Source organism: Ziziphus jujuba, chromosome 5 (assembly GCF_031755915.1).
Source record: "Ziziphus jujuba cultivar Dongzao chromosome 5, ASM3175591v1".
In the NCBI taxonomy this organism is placed as follows: domain Eukaryota; kingdom Viridiplantae; phylum Streptophyta; class Magnoliopsida; order Rosales; family Rhamnaceae; genus Ziziphus; species Ziziphus jujuba.
The window spans coordinates 22,123,437-22,139,481 of NC_083383.1; the positions used below are offsets into that span (position 1 = coordinate 22,123,437).

Sequence of the window (16,045 nt, forward strand, 5' to 3'; positions counted from 1 at the left end):
AATAAAATATAGGATAAAATAAAATTTCATTAATGCCTGATAATAATTAACCTTGCAAATGCAACTTTCCTCTGCGACATAAACCTAAAAGCATGTTCCTCATTTACCCCAAAACCAACAAGTAAACCAGATATCTTTCCATAATTAGATTTTTATGGTGTTGCAATTTTGTTTTTCATAAACATTATACTGCAAAATATAATGAGTATCAAAACTCAAAACTCAAAACTCAATTTATATACCTCTTTATAACCCAGTAATCTAAAAGGTCCAAAAATAATTATTATTGTTTTAGTTTCCAAAACATACTTCGTACCAAATTTTTTAGAAGCCAACTTTAAAAAGCAAAATATGTCTAAAAAAATAGTTATAATAAAAATATTAAAAATATATTTTATAATCTATATAGCAATATCTTTATTGTTATGTTATATTTATTTTATTGTTAAATAATAAGATTTTATGTATGGTAATTAATAATGACATTGATCTACTTATTTGTATAATTTATATATTAATATCTTCATTATTTTATCATATTTATTGAACTATAAAATAATAAATTACCTTACAAGGTAAAATATATATAATCATAAATAAATTACCTTGCAAGCTAAAAGTAAATAATAATAAACGTAATTAAATTATATTATAAGGACTTAATAATTAGATTTTATTGTGAAATAGAAAGATGTTATACATGGTAATTAATGATTACATTCTATATAGTAATACATATACATATCCATATATGTAATAAATGTAATCTCAATATTATAATATATAAATTCCAATAATAAAATTGATTTTTTTATTTGATCTTCTTAAAATATATTCACCATAAATAAATTATCTTATAAAGTAAAAATATGTTCATATCGTAAATATAATAATAATAATAATTCTAATAATAATAAATATAATTAAATTATATTATAAGGATTTAATGTAAGGAAATTAATTATTATAAGGAATCCAAAAATATATTTAAATTTAAATTCTATAGATAGAAAAAATTAAATAAGCAAATACTTTTGAATTTGAATTCTATAAATAGTTTTATATATAAAAGTCAAACTTTTAATTGTTAACAAACTTTTATGATATAGATTAAAATATACTTATTAACAATAAAAGTTTTAAATAAGTTTTCGAATATAACCGAACATATTAATTTTATCAATCAGATCAATATTAATAAAACGCAATTAAAAAAAATGTATACATTATTGGATTTTTTTCAAAATTACTAAATAATATCAATAAAAATTATAAAATTAATAATAAACTATCAATAATATTTAGTCTTTACTCATCAAAAATAATATTATTAATTAATTTTATTTAATTTGAATATAATTAACTTTTAAAATAATTTATTGTAATCACACAATATTAGTAACAACAAATGCACACATATGATGATGTAAATGCTTTAAGCAAAAAATAAAAAAATAAAAAAATAAAAAATGCTGATGTAAATGCTAAGTAGGAATCTACCAAAAAGTAAATACTAGGGAGGAGAAAGTTGGTGCGTTGCCGACGGAAAAAAACAAACTCGATTATGCCAGCAATGCATGTATTATATAAAATTTATGAATAATATTTAGGCTACCTAGACGTAAATATTTCCAATCCGTTTTCACCACAACAAAAATCCCACGTCACAATGCAACAATAAGGTGAAAAATTGAAATACCCTTTTAATTTAGGTTCTCAAAGCAACATAAGTTACATGCCTATCAATCCGAGTTGGATGCTAACACTCCAATTATTGTATGATATATACATTTCTTAATAAGTCAAGAGTTATAAGGACGAGGTAATATCATTGTTTTTTTTTTCGGGTAATAAGTAATATCATTTTTTTTAGAACTAGCTAGGCTTGTAAATTCGCATTGACCTAAAATTATATAACATTTTCTTTTTGGGGTAAGACAAATCTTTGATACTTGTAATTTCACCATTTGTGGGGCCACATTTAAGGGCAGTAAAGTTTTTTTGGGGTTTTAATTATTATTTTTTTATTTGAACATAATTATAAATAATTTAATGCATTTCTTTGGACGCTCCACTAGTTAAATTATTTGGTTTTCTTACAATAAGTTTCATTTAAATAGTTTATTTCAAATAAAAAATTAAATAATTCATAACAAAGCATCCAAATATATATCAAATAACCATTGTTTACAAGTCACATGCTTACTGAAAAATCTTTTGATTGCATCCATTTTAAATTTCTCTCGTACAAAAATACCTTTTCATTAAAATGTATGACACATGCAAATATGGCTCATTTCATCCAAGTTTTGATTTTTTTTTAAAACATCCATCCAAATTTTGATTGATGTTGGCAATTAAACCAAGTAAAATGGTAGCTGGTATTTTTGGTAAAAGCCAGTGTTGCTTGGACAATTCTCCAAATTCGGATCCTTTTGTTCTCAATAACATATATATATATATATATATATATATATATATATATATATATATATATTTATATATATATATATATATATATATTTATATATATGTCTATGGTAGCTTAAGGTGCAATGTATAGGAATGGCAATTTGTCCTATTGGCTACAGTCATATACATTTTATTCTATTTATTTTTTTATATTTGTATTTAAATATCTATATTTAAGTTTAATTTTTTTTTACATATTTTAAAATTAAATATAAATTTTACAATACGCATACAATTTATATGATACTCTAAATATATTAATATAAAATAACAGTAAAAATATATATACATATATATATATATATATTTTTTTTTTTTTTCCTCCTTTCCTTTAGTGAGGAAACAAAGAATATGCGTTTGCCTCACTTTTTTCTGTGTCCTTCCTCACTTCAAAGGAAGTGGGGAAATGAGACGAGTACGGCGTATAGTTTAGTGGGTAAGGCAAGGTACTGGGTGGCCACTGCATCCCCATTGTCATCCCTATTGTAGAATGTTTTTTAGCTTATTGAATTAGCGATGATATTATATTTTATTATCCATTTTCTAATAAGTTTCATATAAGATGAACGGACGATGAATTAGCGATGATATATATTTTATTATCCATTTTCTAATTTGGGTTGATATAAAAAATGAAAACTAACATGTTTGATTTAACAGTGATATTATATTTAAAATGAAAACTAAACAGTAATATTATATTTAAATTGAAAACTAACATGTTGGATTTAATAGTAATATTAAACTTATTAAAATATTTATTAAATTTATTTACAAAACAATGTAATTAATAATGTAAAAAAATTAATTAATTTATTTATCCATTTGAAAATTTACTTTATCATATTTAATTTATATAAATATGTAACCTAATAATAATTTAATCATATTTGATAAATAAATTTGATGATTTAATTTTTTTTAACTATAACATATTTAAACAATGATGCTATATAAATTAAAATGTTTTAAAAAACATTTATCAAATAATATATATTAATTTATACATAAATAAATAAATTAAATAATTAAATAATTAATTATTATTACATTTTAATAATATTTAATAAATAAATTTGATAAGTATTTTAATAATTTTAATACTATTGTTGAAGGGAAAACAAAAAAATAAACTCTCCCTTCACCAACATATCTACATTTGAAAAGATTGTTTTAATTGTAAAATTAATCATTCAACTCTCTATTACTCAAGGATATTATTGTAAATAACCAATACATTATATCACTCCTTTTAATTATGCATGCCAAATAATTTTTAATATTTTTGGATATATTATACTACATATTTTCAAAATTTTTCGTAATTATAATTAGATATATTTATAAAATTATAAAAATATAAATATAATAATATTTGATTGTAATAAAAAAAAATTTCAAAAATATACAGTATAATATATTTGAATATTTTTTATCTATCTACTTTTGCATCCATCCGCTCTTTTTTTCCTACCAAACTAAGTTGGGGTACAAAGTGAAAAGTTTAGAATGTAAAAATATATTTAACCTTCGAAAAACAAAAAAAGAAAAAAGAAAAAAAGAAACTTAAGTAAGCGGTCGAAGAGAAAAGAAAGTATAGGTAAGCAGTAACCAGCCTTTTGTTCTATTGGTTGATCACCTAATGGATTTATTTATTTTTATGCCGATTACTTGTAAAATCAGCTTTTTAATCATGTTCTCATTTCACGTGACGTAAACTTTATTTGGTTACATAAAATTTCATTGTTAAAAAAGAATGCGTTCGTTTTCAGCCCCAAAAAAAAAAAAAAAAAAAAAAAAAGAATGCGTTAGTTTCCAAATGTACCCCTAGAAAATATCTTCGTACTTTATCAATTTTTTAATAAGGTTCTTATCAAACAGAAAAAAAAAAAAATATATATATATATATATATATATAATATATATTTTGCAAAAAAGATTGTGAAACGTACGACAGGACACGGTGTCCATGATAGGTCTGTAGGGTGCCTTTTCTCCTTGGTAAGTTATAATAATAATTATAAGGCTTTATTCGGAACTTCCACCTCTGGATGCCTCTGGAAATCAATAGATTAAATTAGGTGAAGGTGCTTTTGAGCGATAAAAAAGAAAAAAAGAAATTTGCACCAACCGAGGGTACCTGCACTGGATACGTGTCGCTTTACAATTCATCAAATTAGCCACGTTATAAAATCTAACAAGATAATTAGTCGTAGGTGATTTCTTAGTTCCTAATCTACGCTCAACAAGTGTCGCGAGGATTCGAGCTGCTTGCGAAAGGCCCACGCTCCAATGGAAGCCCAGAAAAACTTCAGATGCGTGCGACAGTATTTTTAAGCCTAGTTGGTTTCATTTATTTATTTTTATTTTTATTTTTTTTATCTTTAACGTTTATTTTCCTATTATCCATTTTGGAGCCGCAACTGTTGAACCTAATTTGATATGACGTTTGAGAAACTGCTTTTGGTCGAGCTCAAAAGCTATTTTGAAAAGCATATTTGATGAAAATATAGATTGTGAAAAAAATGTATATATTATATGAGTAATATAGATATTAATTTAAAAAATATTCTCTAAAAATATTTTTATAAAGAATGTCATTTGCTACGTGATAAGAATAGATAGATATATTATTAAAAACCTTTCTACTGTAACTATCTAAAGAAATTATTAAATTGATATGGAAAAGAAAAAATGAAAATAAAACTGTCAACGTGAAAATCATTTTTAGGAGGTTTATTCAATCGGCAAAAAAGTGTTCCTTTTTTTTTTTTTGAATTATCAAGAAAATAATTTTTTTAAAGGAAAAAAATAAATGTACACATTATTAATTAATTAAGTTTTAGCGTTTATTTGATATAATTTTTTTTAACCCAAAACTTAAATTTGATGGTCAAAAGCTATTTTTTAAAAGCATAAAGATGTTTAGCAACAATTAAACATTTATTGACTAATATTTTTTTTTTAAATTGTTTTAGAAAAATTCAATTTTTCAAGCTTTTCTAATTTTTTTAAATTTATATGGAAAATTTAAAAATTATTTATGTAAGTTTATTTTACTTATGCCTTTAATTTTTAATAAAAAATTCTTAGTTTAAAATATTTATTATAAAAACTGTATAAATAAAAATTTTATTTTTACCGACGACCATATTAGACACTTAAACAAAATCATTAAAAACTGAACCATAGATATATGCCACAGACAACAAATCTTTTCATTCTTGTTACAATTCTCACACACACACTATGAGTAGATGTGGCATATAAATTGTAACAATGAACGTTTATTACTTATGGTTTTCTTTTATAAAGTCATTTTTTTAAAAGAAAAACTTAATTAAATATGTAATTAGTAGAAATTAAAAGTTTTTTGTATAGTCGTATCAGAGAATAATATTTGAATTGATTATTAAAATATAAAAAATTAATGCCATCTATAAATAAATGCAATTGATTTCTATATCATATAAACAACAACCAAGGTGAGATGCTCATGTAAAGAGTGATACTTACGTTGTTTCCAAATGGATACTTTTGGTTAATAAAAAAAAAAAAAAAAAAAAAAAAAAAAAAAAAAAAAACAGAGGAAACGAACAGGAGCTTTATTCCACTCAAGCAAGTAATAAGCAGCTAAGAAAAACGGCTCAGAGTTATCAAAAATAAAATAAAATAAGCGGCTAAGGAAGCCGAGTAGTAGCCGATCCAAAGACTGTTCGTTTTGGTGAAGCAGAACTGCGGCAACAGAAGCAGCAATATATACAGTTATCAAAGAGAATCTGAGAGTAAAAAATAGGGAAAAAAAAAAAAAAAAACTTAAAAAAAATCTGAAAAAGCGTGGAAATCGACAAAGAAAAAAGCGGAACATTGAATCGGTAACGTGGTAGATCAAGTGGGGGCACCAGCACAATATCTTATTCCCCCGTCAGTGGGACCCGCACTCTAAAGGGTAAAACTCCTCCAGTCCCTTACCCACTTCTTAATATATATATTCGAAAAACCCCCATAAGCTTTCAAGATATTTTTCTCTCTCCCTCTTTCTCTCTCTTTATTTCTCCCTACTTCTCTTTCTAACGGGCTTTTCGTTCTTTGGTTACTACAATCTTCTTTGACTCCTCCGATAAAGCAAATTTCGTACGATTTTTTTTTTTCTTTCCTTTTTCCAGTTCCTCCATGGGATTTGATTTAAGTTTTGGCCTAACAAGCTGCAAAATTTCCTTCCGTCAAATGCTTTTTATTCGAGCCGGCATTTGGCAGTGTTCCATTTTCTGAAGAACTAATAATCTGTTTGGTTCGTGAGGGAAAAAAAAAAAAAAATGTAAGTAGTAAATGGAACTGAGAATCGTATTGCTGAATCATTACTAGCCCTAAGCTCTATGTGATTCTTGGTTTTCTTTTTATTTCTTGTGTTCTTTTGCTTCCGGATGGAGTATCTCAATGGTTTTCATATTGTTTATATACAAATATATACTTATAAACATATATATATATATTATCTATATATATCCAGTTCCGCTTCTTTGAAAATTATATTTGTTTGATAACTATGTTGATTTTGTTCAATTTTTTTGGAAAATTTTCAGATAAATTGTAAATATCCGAAGCACGAGCCGGCTTTTGTTTTGAAGATTTGCTTGTAGCTTTCAGGTGAGAATTATAATTATTTTTCACGATTATTTTGTTTATGGTTCTTAGGTTGGATTACTTTCTATATTCTCTTTTATTGGTTTTCTATCAACATTTAGCTTGCTAGTCTCCGCTTTGGTGACTTAACTTTTAGATTTGAAACTTTACCTTGTTTAATGCATTGATCAATATTTTTTTTTTTTTTCCTTATCTAAGTTTCCTCTAAGTGAAATTTTGTGTGTTATATATATGTGTGTGTGTGTGTGTGTATATATTTATCCTAGTTTTTCACTTTAAATGGGCTGATTATCTTTTTCTATAATCACTATATTTTATGGCTATTGTTGTTGGAGAATCAACATTGCAATGAGTGAAAAACACAATTGGTCTTTTTTTCTTTTAATTTATTAAGAAAGCTACAGAAATTGTTTGAGTGAGGATTCTTTATTTTATGTATTAAGTATTTGAGCAAAATCAATACTAGCAGATTAAGAGGTGGACAAACTTTATGTTTTGGATTTTGCTAAGTAATTTCATCATTATGAATAAGGTTGATTTTGATGAAGCTATATTGAACCAATGCATAGTATTTGGTAAATTGTAATTTAAATTTAAACTTGGATTTTTCTGGCTGCTAATTTTCCTACTTTTATTATGATTACAACAATGGACCAGGGAAAAAGAAACAAAAAGGAGACACAATACGCATCGTTCTTCTAATTTTTTCATAGGGTACGAATATCATTTATGATATATCTATCTATCTATATATATATATATCTGTATGCGCGTGTGTAGATTATTAAAGGTTGTTAGCTTCCAATATTCCCAGATTATTTTTTGGTCTGAATTTGTGCACATGGAATATCCTATTAATCATGAGGACCTAAACATAAGACCAATCCTCAAATAATATGAAGGTAAAATAAGTGGGTGATAAAATCTAAAATTTTGTGGAATTTTGCCACGTGAATAATGCTGCGCTTTAGACTATGGATTCCAATAAGGGATGGAATGAAAACAAATGGATAGAAAATATTTATGAGGAATTTTGATTTTTACCAATGTTGTTTTGTAAAAGGAGTGAAAAAGTTTAGGAAGAAAGTATTAATTACAAAAGTAACCCAAGGTCTTAATTTGGCCTATAAATTATTATTATTTTTTTAAGGTAATTTCAATGTTGGACTAGGGCATAAAATTAGGTAAATGCTTCCATTAGGGGTTTTTTAAGAGTTCGTTGAAATAGACCACAGGGAATTTCCCTAGAGAAGGCTAATTACGATACATGTTTTCATTATTTTATATATATATATATATATATGTATATACGTATATTTTAAGTTCAATATCTGCGCCAATTCATGTGGTTAATTTTGTCAAAACGTAAAACAACACCAAAGGAGGGGCAAATTTGACATTGAATTATATTGCTTAAGAACTATTTAGTTCAAATTACGATCCAAACTACATTATAGAGGTATTTTTGTAATGATATTTTCATTTTTAATTTTGCCCTCAATTTTTGTGAGAAATGTTGTTATATTTTGTATATTGCACATTATCTTTTGGAAGCCGTGTTATCTTTTTTTGGGTAAAATTTTGGAAATTGTGTTATATATGGAAGTTTTGTATATTATAGAGGTATTTTTGTAATTTTATGTACTTTTCATTGTGCCCTCAATTTTCGTAAGAAAATGTTGTTATATTTTGTATATTGCACATTTTCTTTATTTATTTATTTTTGGTAAAATGTTGGAACTTGTGTTATATATGGATACAGTTTCACATATTTTAATTTAATACATTTGTACATATGCATCTCTACATGGCTATTTTATAGATTTGAAGATAATTATAAACAATGGTTTCACAAGGTTGGTGTGGTAAGTTAATTTCATGATTTTAAAAAATAAATCATATTAAACATGGTAAAAGAAAATTCTGCATCATCTCATAATTTAAGTACATAAAGGCTTTGTGTTGCTTGGGAATAACCTTTTACTTCCACATTTTGCTCTTTTTTCTTTTGATTTTTCTTGTTTAATCCCCCATATTTCCTAACAAGGTAAAACCAATTTCTTTCTCCGATTTTTCTTTCGATCCCTTTTGTTGCCTAAGTCTGTGGATAAGTAAGTTTGATTGACCTTGGAAAATTACTGGATAATATTGAGGAAAGGAAATTTGGAATAGGGATTCTATAGTAAGAAAATTTCATGTCTTGATATAGTAAGCTATTCAAATTCTTATGTTCAGAATCACACTAATCTAGATTTACCATCAGATATAGCAACAATGTTTAGTACCATAGTTATTATTATTATTATTTTTTATTTGTGGGATTAATATTTGATAGAACAAAGAAAGAGAACATTTAAAATCTTTGAGAGGATAAGAAATCCTCAACTGTACTAAAAAAAGCTCGACTAAAACTCTACATGATATCTCTTCAATTCAACTAAAAGAGAATTTGTAATATCCATAGACTTTATTGAAGTGCATGCCTATGGGAAAAGCTTGAAAGTTAAGATGATCCCATAGGATTCTCAGATCTTGATTTCTCTCTTCAAAAACTCTGCAATTTCTGTCCAACCATATTGTCCTAAACAAAGGTAATTTAGTACTAATCCTAAGCACTTGCTCTCTTTTGCTTCCCCCAAAACCTTTAAATTTACTTATCATTAATGCTGGATCTAGCCTAGCACCAGCCAAGACCATTATTTAGTAGTCACTACATGATGAACGAATAAATGCATAATCGATTTGTTGTTTTTCTACACATCAGACAATGAGGAGATAAAGGCTTCTTTTTGAAGCATATCATAAGTATTTTGCTTAACATGCATTAGGGGTCAAAACAAACGCTTGGAACTTTGTTGGTACAAAAGCTTTCTATGTTATATGAGAAGGCTAAAAAATAAAGGGGTGTGAGAATGATTATGTACGAATCATTGAAGTGATTTATGGTAAATCACCTAATTGGTTTCTCTGAAACAAAACCACTAAAAAGCACTTTTAGGTTTTTATTGCCAAACGCTATAGGAAGTTTTTTTGTATCCTCTTTAGCACTTGGAGAAATCATTCTCGAAACGCACCCTAAGAGAGAAGAGTCATCAATTAGAAAGAGGCTGGGCTCATCTTAAATATTTGTAGTATAATTATACATATATATATATATATATATATATATATATATATATTTTCAGAACAACATATTAGACCTAACTTACCTTGACCACATTATAAAGTGGTTGTCCATAATGTGGGATGTAGATGTGGTTATGTAGGTTTCTCTTTCATGCCATTCCTATCCTTACTGAAGCCAATGCCTAGATTCTGGTTGATCTTTCTTTCCTCCGCACACTATTTTTGCTAGCCTTGCTTCACAAGTTTGGATTGTGGGAGGAGTTGCCAATCTTGGAGGGAGATCGGTGGGACAGAAGGCAAGGTCATGTCTGGATTTTGGGAAGAGAGAGTTGGAGAGAGATTGACGATGGAGAGGAGAAAGTATTAGGAGGAAATTTGATCTATCGTATTCCCCTTTAGGTTGAAGGTAGCTTCAATCCCAAATTGGGATAAATTTGTCAATCCTAATGTGTTATATTAACATTGGAATAAATTTACTTTGCTACGGCAAACATGTCTTTCAATAAAACATACATTATTAATTGGGTAGCAAAAAAAGAAAAGAAAAACATTAATAATGTGGTAGCAAAAAAAGAAAAGAAAAACATTATTAATTTGTCTCATTTTTGTTTATGATATCGATGGAAAAGCAAACATAGCATTACAATTTGTTTATTTTTATTAAGCTCTATTTAGATATAAGTTGAATGTCTTTAGATTTAAGATTTACAAACATGGGCTTAGAGTAATGAATTTGAAGTGGATTAATAGGTGAAAGTTCAAGATATGCACCTTTGACACGACTATATTGGATGAAACGTATGAAGTTCTGAATAAAAGTTGTTTGTGTAGTATTTGTTTGGCAATAAATGGAAAAATACGACTACTTTTTTGTGTTATCCCAAAAATATACATTTGGTAGTGAGAAGAGATAATTTATGGGGGAAACCTTAGTCTTTATGGACAAAACATACAAAATTGAAGACACTGAGAGGAAGATGAGTCATCTAGACTTGGGGATTGACTTGCAAGGGCGAAGATGATTAAGAAACATCTAGTGACAGTACCATCTACTCCAAAACATCTTAGGACTTTCATATGAAACATAAGAAATTGTGTTACCTTTGACAGGCGTTTCTATTTTATTTCGTATTTTGTTTCTTTAATATTCCCTTTTGTCAAGGTAACAAATACAATAGTTGTTATAGTGAGAAAGATTTTCATATAAATTGTGTTACCTCTGAAAGGCGTGTCTATTTTATTTCGTATTTTGTTTCTCTGATATCCCCTTTTGTCAAGGTAGCAAATACAATTGTTGTTATAGTGAGAAAGATTTTCATATACAAAATGTAGATATTCAAAAGCATATAATATGCAACATTTTAATTTTGAAAGTGTATCAGAAAGTAAGAATGGAAGGATATTGAAGATCAGGTAATTAGAGATGATGGTGATATCCTTCTAGTGATAATGAGGCTGGTCTGTTCAAGACTATTTGGTAGAGCCATAAGAGAACCAAATTAGAAAATATTGAGATTTGTAAACAACCAATTTTCTAGATATAAATTTTATGGTTTTTTTATTATTATTTTTATGTGATTTTAACAGTGTCTTAATTTGTTTAATGATTTTGAAGCTTAGGTTGAGGTTTCTTGTTTTTTGGCTTTAGGCTAATACCTCATCTCATTTTGGCAAAACACCTCAATACATATTAAGGGTCCGTTTGGTATAGCTAAAGAAAGTAGCGCTTTAGTTTATAGTGTTTTGTATAATATATCTTTTTGAAAAAGAATTTTTATTAAAAAGTTAATAAGTGTTTGGTTGTAAATAAAAAAGTTGCATTAAATGTTTATTAAACTGTATTAAATGCTTATTAAATTTCTATATAAGGTAAAAGAAAAGAGTTATTTGAAAGAAGCTCAAAATTTGGACTTTTTTAAAACAGCTTAAAAAAACTTATTTTTTGTTCAATAAGTACTTATTAATTTTTGTCAAACACTTTTATTTTTTGATAAAAGAACTTTTAACCTTTCAGTAGAGCTTTTAAACCCCAAAAAAAGCCCTGCCAAACAGGGCCTACGGCTCCTTTTGGCATAGCTTTTGAAAAGCTGCTCAAAAAGTGCTTTTGATAATGTTTAACCCTGTTTGGCATGGCCTCTGAAATGCTGCTTTTGGCTTTAAGGTTCAAAAGTTGCTTTTGGGAGTGTTTGGATAGTTTTCTGAAAGTACTTCAGTCCTCCAAAAGAGCTAACTGAAGCTAGTAAGAAGTCGCTTCTTAGGAAGCTGCTGCAGAAGCATAAGAAGAAGTAGAAGCAAAAGAAAGAGCCATCCCAAAAAAGACCTTTGAACAGTTTTCTGAAAGTGCTTTAGGCCTTCGAAAGCACTTTTGGAGAAGTAGAAGCAAAAGCTAATTCCAAATAGGGCTTAAAATCTTAATACTTATATAATTATTAATATTTGAATTACTTTTACATCATATTTTGGATTAATGATTTGTTAGATTTGAAGATATGGATACTGGGATGTCACTGGAGAAAATCAATAAAATGGGTGATCTATAAATCAATCTCAAATGGACTCTTTTCAATTGACCTATTAACTGAGTTGTTGTCTTGATATCTGGTCACATCAGATCTCAATTATCAAGTTCTCACCTATTAGTCCCCTAGACAAATTATCCAAATTATGATTGCTAAACTTGGTTGACTATAATGTGTAGGATGAAAACTAATAATTATTATAATATATATATATATATATATTTTTTTTTGTAGGATGAAAACTAATAATTATTATAATATATATATATATATATATGTTTTTTTTTTTTGTTCTCCCCCCGTAGTGTTTTAAAAATAAATAGCAAATTTAACATCTATATCAGATATAATAAACAAAGTGGTCCATGTACTCTAGAAACCTCCCACAGGAACATATTAGCAGCAACTGGAGATAACTGGTTTTATCAAAAAGTTCATCATGGGTCATTTTAGAGTAATTATCCATAAATTCTTTATGTTAAAACTTAAGTAATAAAAAATTGTTTTGATAGGATTCTCTGCATAAATGTCTTTCTTCTTTTTACAATTACTTAAAAGTTTAAATTTATGTCACTGCAAAGTTACAAACTTAATACTATAATGTGATAGTCCAAATTGTTTTGTAATCCTTCTTTTTCATTTAAAGTATTGTCTGTATGTTAGGGAAATAAGTATCTTCTCCTTTCTGGTGTTGGCGAAGTACCCCCTTGCTCATTTGGGATGCAAAAATCTAGATTAGTCACCCTGAGAGGCTTTGAAGTGGTGATGCATCTGCAATAAAGTTTAGCAGAACTAGGTTAGATTGTTTTGAAGAAGTTCCTTCTTCACATGGAAAATAAACTCATGCTCATTCTCTTTCTTTGCAGAGCATCTAACTAATACTATGAGTCATCTCATGAAGCCTTAGGTAAGAGTGACAAATTAGAGTGAAACAATGGTAGATGATAGATTTCCAGATTCTAGGACTTATGCATATAATATGCATTTATAATAATAAAAAAAATTGTGTATAATGATAATAGAAAGTGTTTTGAAATAGAAAATTTGTCATTAAAAGAGAGTATTGTCGATACAGATTGGAACAGTAAGAGTGACTTGTGTTGCAAGTTGCCTCTGGTGGAACAGTAGTGAACTAAATAAATAATGGTATTAAGTTATTTTTTGATTGCGCATTAGTAAATTTTTGAGCTTGCTAAGCCTATTAAAATAATATCTCTGCTGTGTGCTATTTGTGGTTGACATTGTGTTAGTTTCTTAAATCAAATTGTGTGTTACTTCTCAATTGGAATGATTAAGTTATACTTCAGAACCAAAAGGTTGCAATTTAAAAGGTCAATAAATTTATGGAACGAATATTAAATTAAAATAGAAGTAGCAATCATGGCTTTGGTTTGTAGAATTTTTCGGTTGAGCAATATCAAACTGAGGTTAATGTTAAATATTAACTATGGGTTTATTTATGGTTTTATGTATTTGTCTTTGAGATGAGAAAGAGGATAAACTATTTATTTATGTTGATGTTAACATGAAGAACTGTATTAGAATGATATGGGTTATTGGAAAACAAAATTCTAAAAATGAGTATGGTGATTGTGAAGTTATAGATAGTGGCATGTTTACTTACTTGAAATAGCAATGAGAGCACTGAAAATCACTACCTTTTCATGATCAACCTACAGATTGTGGAACTATTAATGTCATGAATCTTGTTACTGATATTGGAGAAATCTAATCTCAATTTCTTGCATCACTGTAGGTTTCACAAACTATTCTTACAAGAAATATTTTGTTGTTAGGAAAAACTTTGAGTAACTAATTTCCACTCAAATTTTAGTAAACATCTCAATGGGGTTATCATATTCTCACCATGCATTCATTCAATATTGCTTCCTCCTTTCATCCTAAGTAAATTTTCTATCAGCGGGTTAAAATATGGATTTGGGAACATAACATTCTGTAAACTTTGTGAATACAAGGTAAGGCAAAGCTGCCTAAGGTAGGGCAAAGCTGCATAAGATGCTTTTCCAATCTGTGGAGACTTTGAAACAGTGATTTAATCCCATTAAGGACCAAGATAGGATTAGGTCAAAGGTGATGTTAGCACATAAGGGTTGAAAGCCACACAAGAGTTCTTAATCTGTTTTGGTCGAAATTATAAGCTTATAAAAAGGATTGAAATGACAGAAAGGATTGAAATGACAGATTTACTTTTGTTTTTATGAAATGCTTGAGATCAAAATTTCTGAACATTTTAATTTTCTGATTCATTTTTCTAGTCTATTTTACTGTAAATTTGTTAGGGGAAGCAACGTGCTTTTGAACCTTATACTTTTGTCCTTTTTTCTTTTTATGTATTTTGCTCCTTTTTGAAATAGGCTTCAGGAATCAGTCAAAAGATTGATAGTTCTTTGATTGTTACGACTTTCTCTTTCTTAAGTACTTTGTTGTCTAAGATTTGTTTGTAAGTATGCTGAAAGAAACTATAAAGTTCTTAATATTTGCATTGTTAGAAACTATAAAGTTCTTACAATATTTGCATTGTTACTTTTTTCTTCTCCCTATTTTAAATGTGTTCCTGTGACCAGAATTGGGTGCATATTGCATTCAAGCCTTGTACATTGAATTGTTGAAGCATCTCAAATTCTGCATCTATTGTGACCGCAGAAAACATAACTATATGTCCAACTTATCCATCTTTTCGTTTTGAGGATATTAATAACAGTAACCTGGATTTTTATTTTTTATTTTTTTTTCCTCCTCCCCCACTCCTGTAAATCTGTATTTTCATTGCATAATCATTTTGTGTTCAACTAAATTGGTCATTGCTGAAGCATTTAAAACCTCTAATTTTCAGTAAGCATGTAGTCTTTGTCATAACATTGTGGAAGGTATCCTTTGTTTGCAAGTTCTCCTCTGCATGGTCATAGTATCCATTTACTGACATGTATTTTAATTCTTATATGGTTTGTCACAAATGTAAAAGTGAATAATGTGGCATTATAACTTTATTTTCCTTATTTTAGAAAGGGGAAACCTATTTTTTCTCTCAATCTTTCTTTAAGACTTTGTATTTTAGATTTGCATGCCTTTGTGGTTATTTTATCGTTTTTCTTTTTGTTAAAAAAACTTTTTGCACCTTGTTATGTGTCTTCTTGCTCTCTCTCTCTCTCTCTACTGAAACTTGCTTTGGTTTATGCTGATGTTTATATTTTTGATGCAGATAATTATCATTTTATCGAAGTCAAAACGATCTATTCTTTAAACCAAAAGTGAAGAAGGTAAAT

General features: G+C 27.5%; 1 long non-coding RNA gene across 15 annotated transcripts in view; it reads left to right on the forward strand.

Moving 5' to 3' along the window:
- The first annotated feature begins 6,470 nt into the window (after positions 1–6,470).
- LOC107421346 (uncharacterized) overlaps positions 6,471–16,045 on the forward strand; it is a 28,329-nt gene continuing 18,754 nt past the window's right edge. For 10 of the 15 annotated variants that reach the window (XR_009639144.1, XR_009639145.1, XR_009639138.1 and 7 more), the window contains exons 1-4: positions 6,472–6,790; positions 7,056–7,119; positions 7,774–7,830; positions 15,982–16,039. This is a non-coding gene — a long non-coding RNA (uncharacterized LOC107421346). Of the gene's footprint in view, positions 6,791–7,055; positions 7,120–7,773; positions 7,831–15,981; positions 16,040–16,045 lie in introns of all 15 variants that reach the window. The other 5 variants (XR_009639132.1, XR_009639136.1, XR_009639140.1 and 2 more) reach the window with 3 other exon arrangements.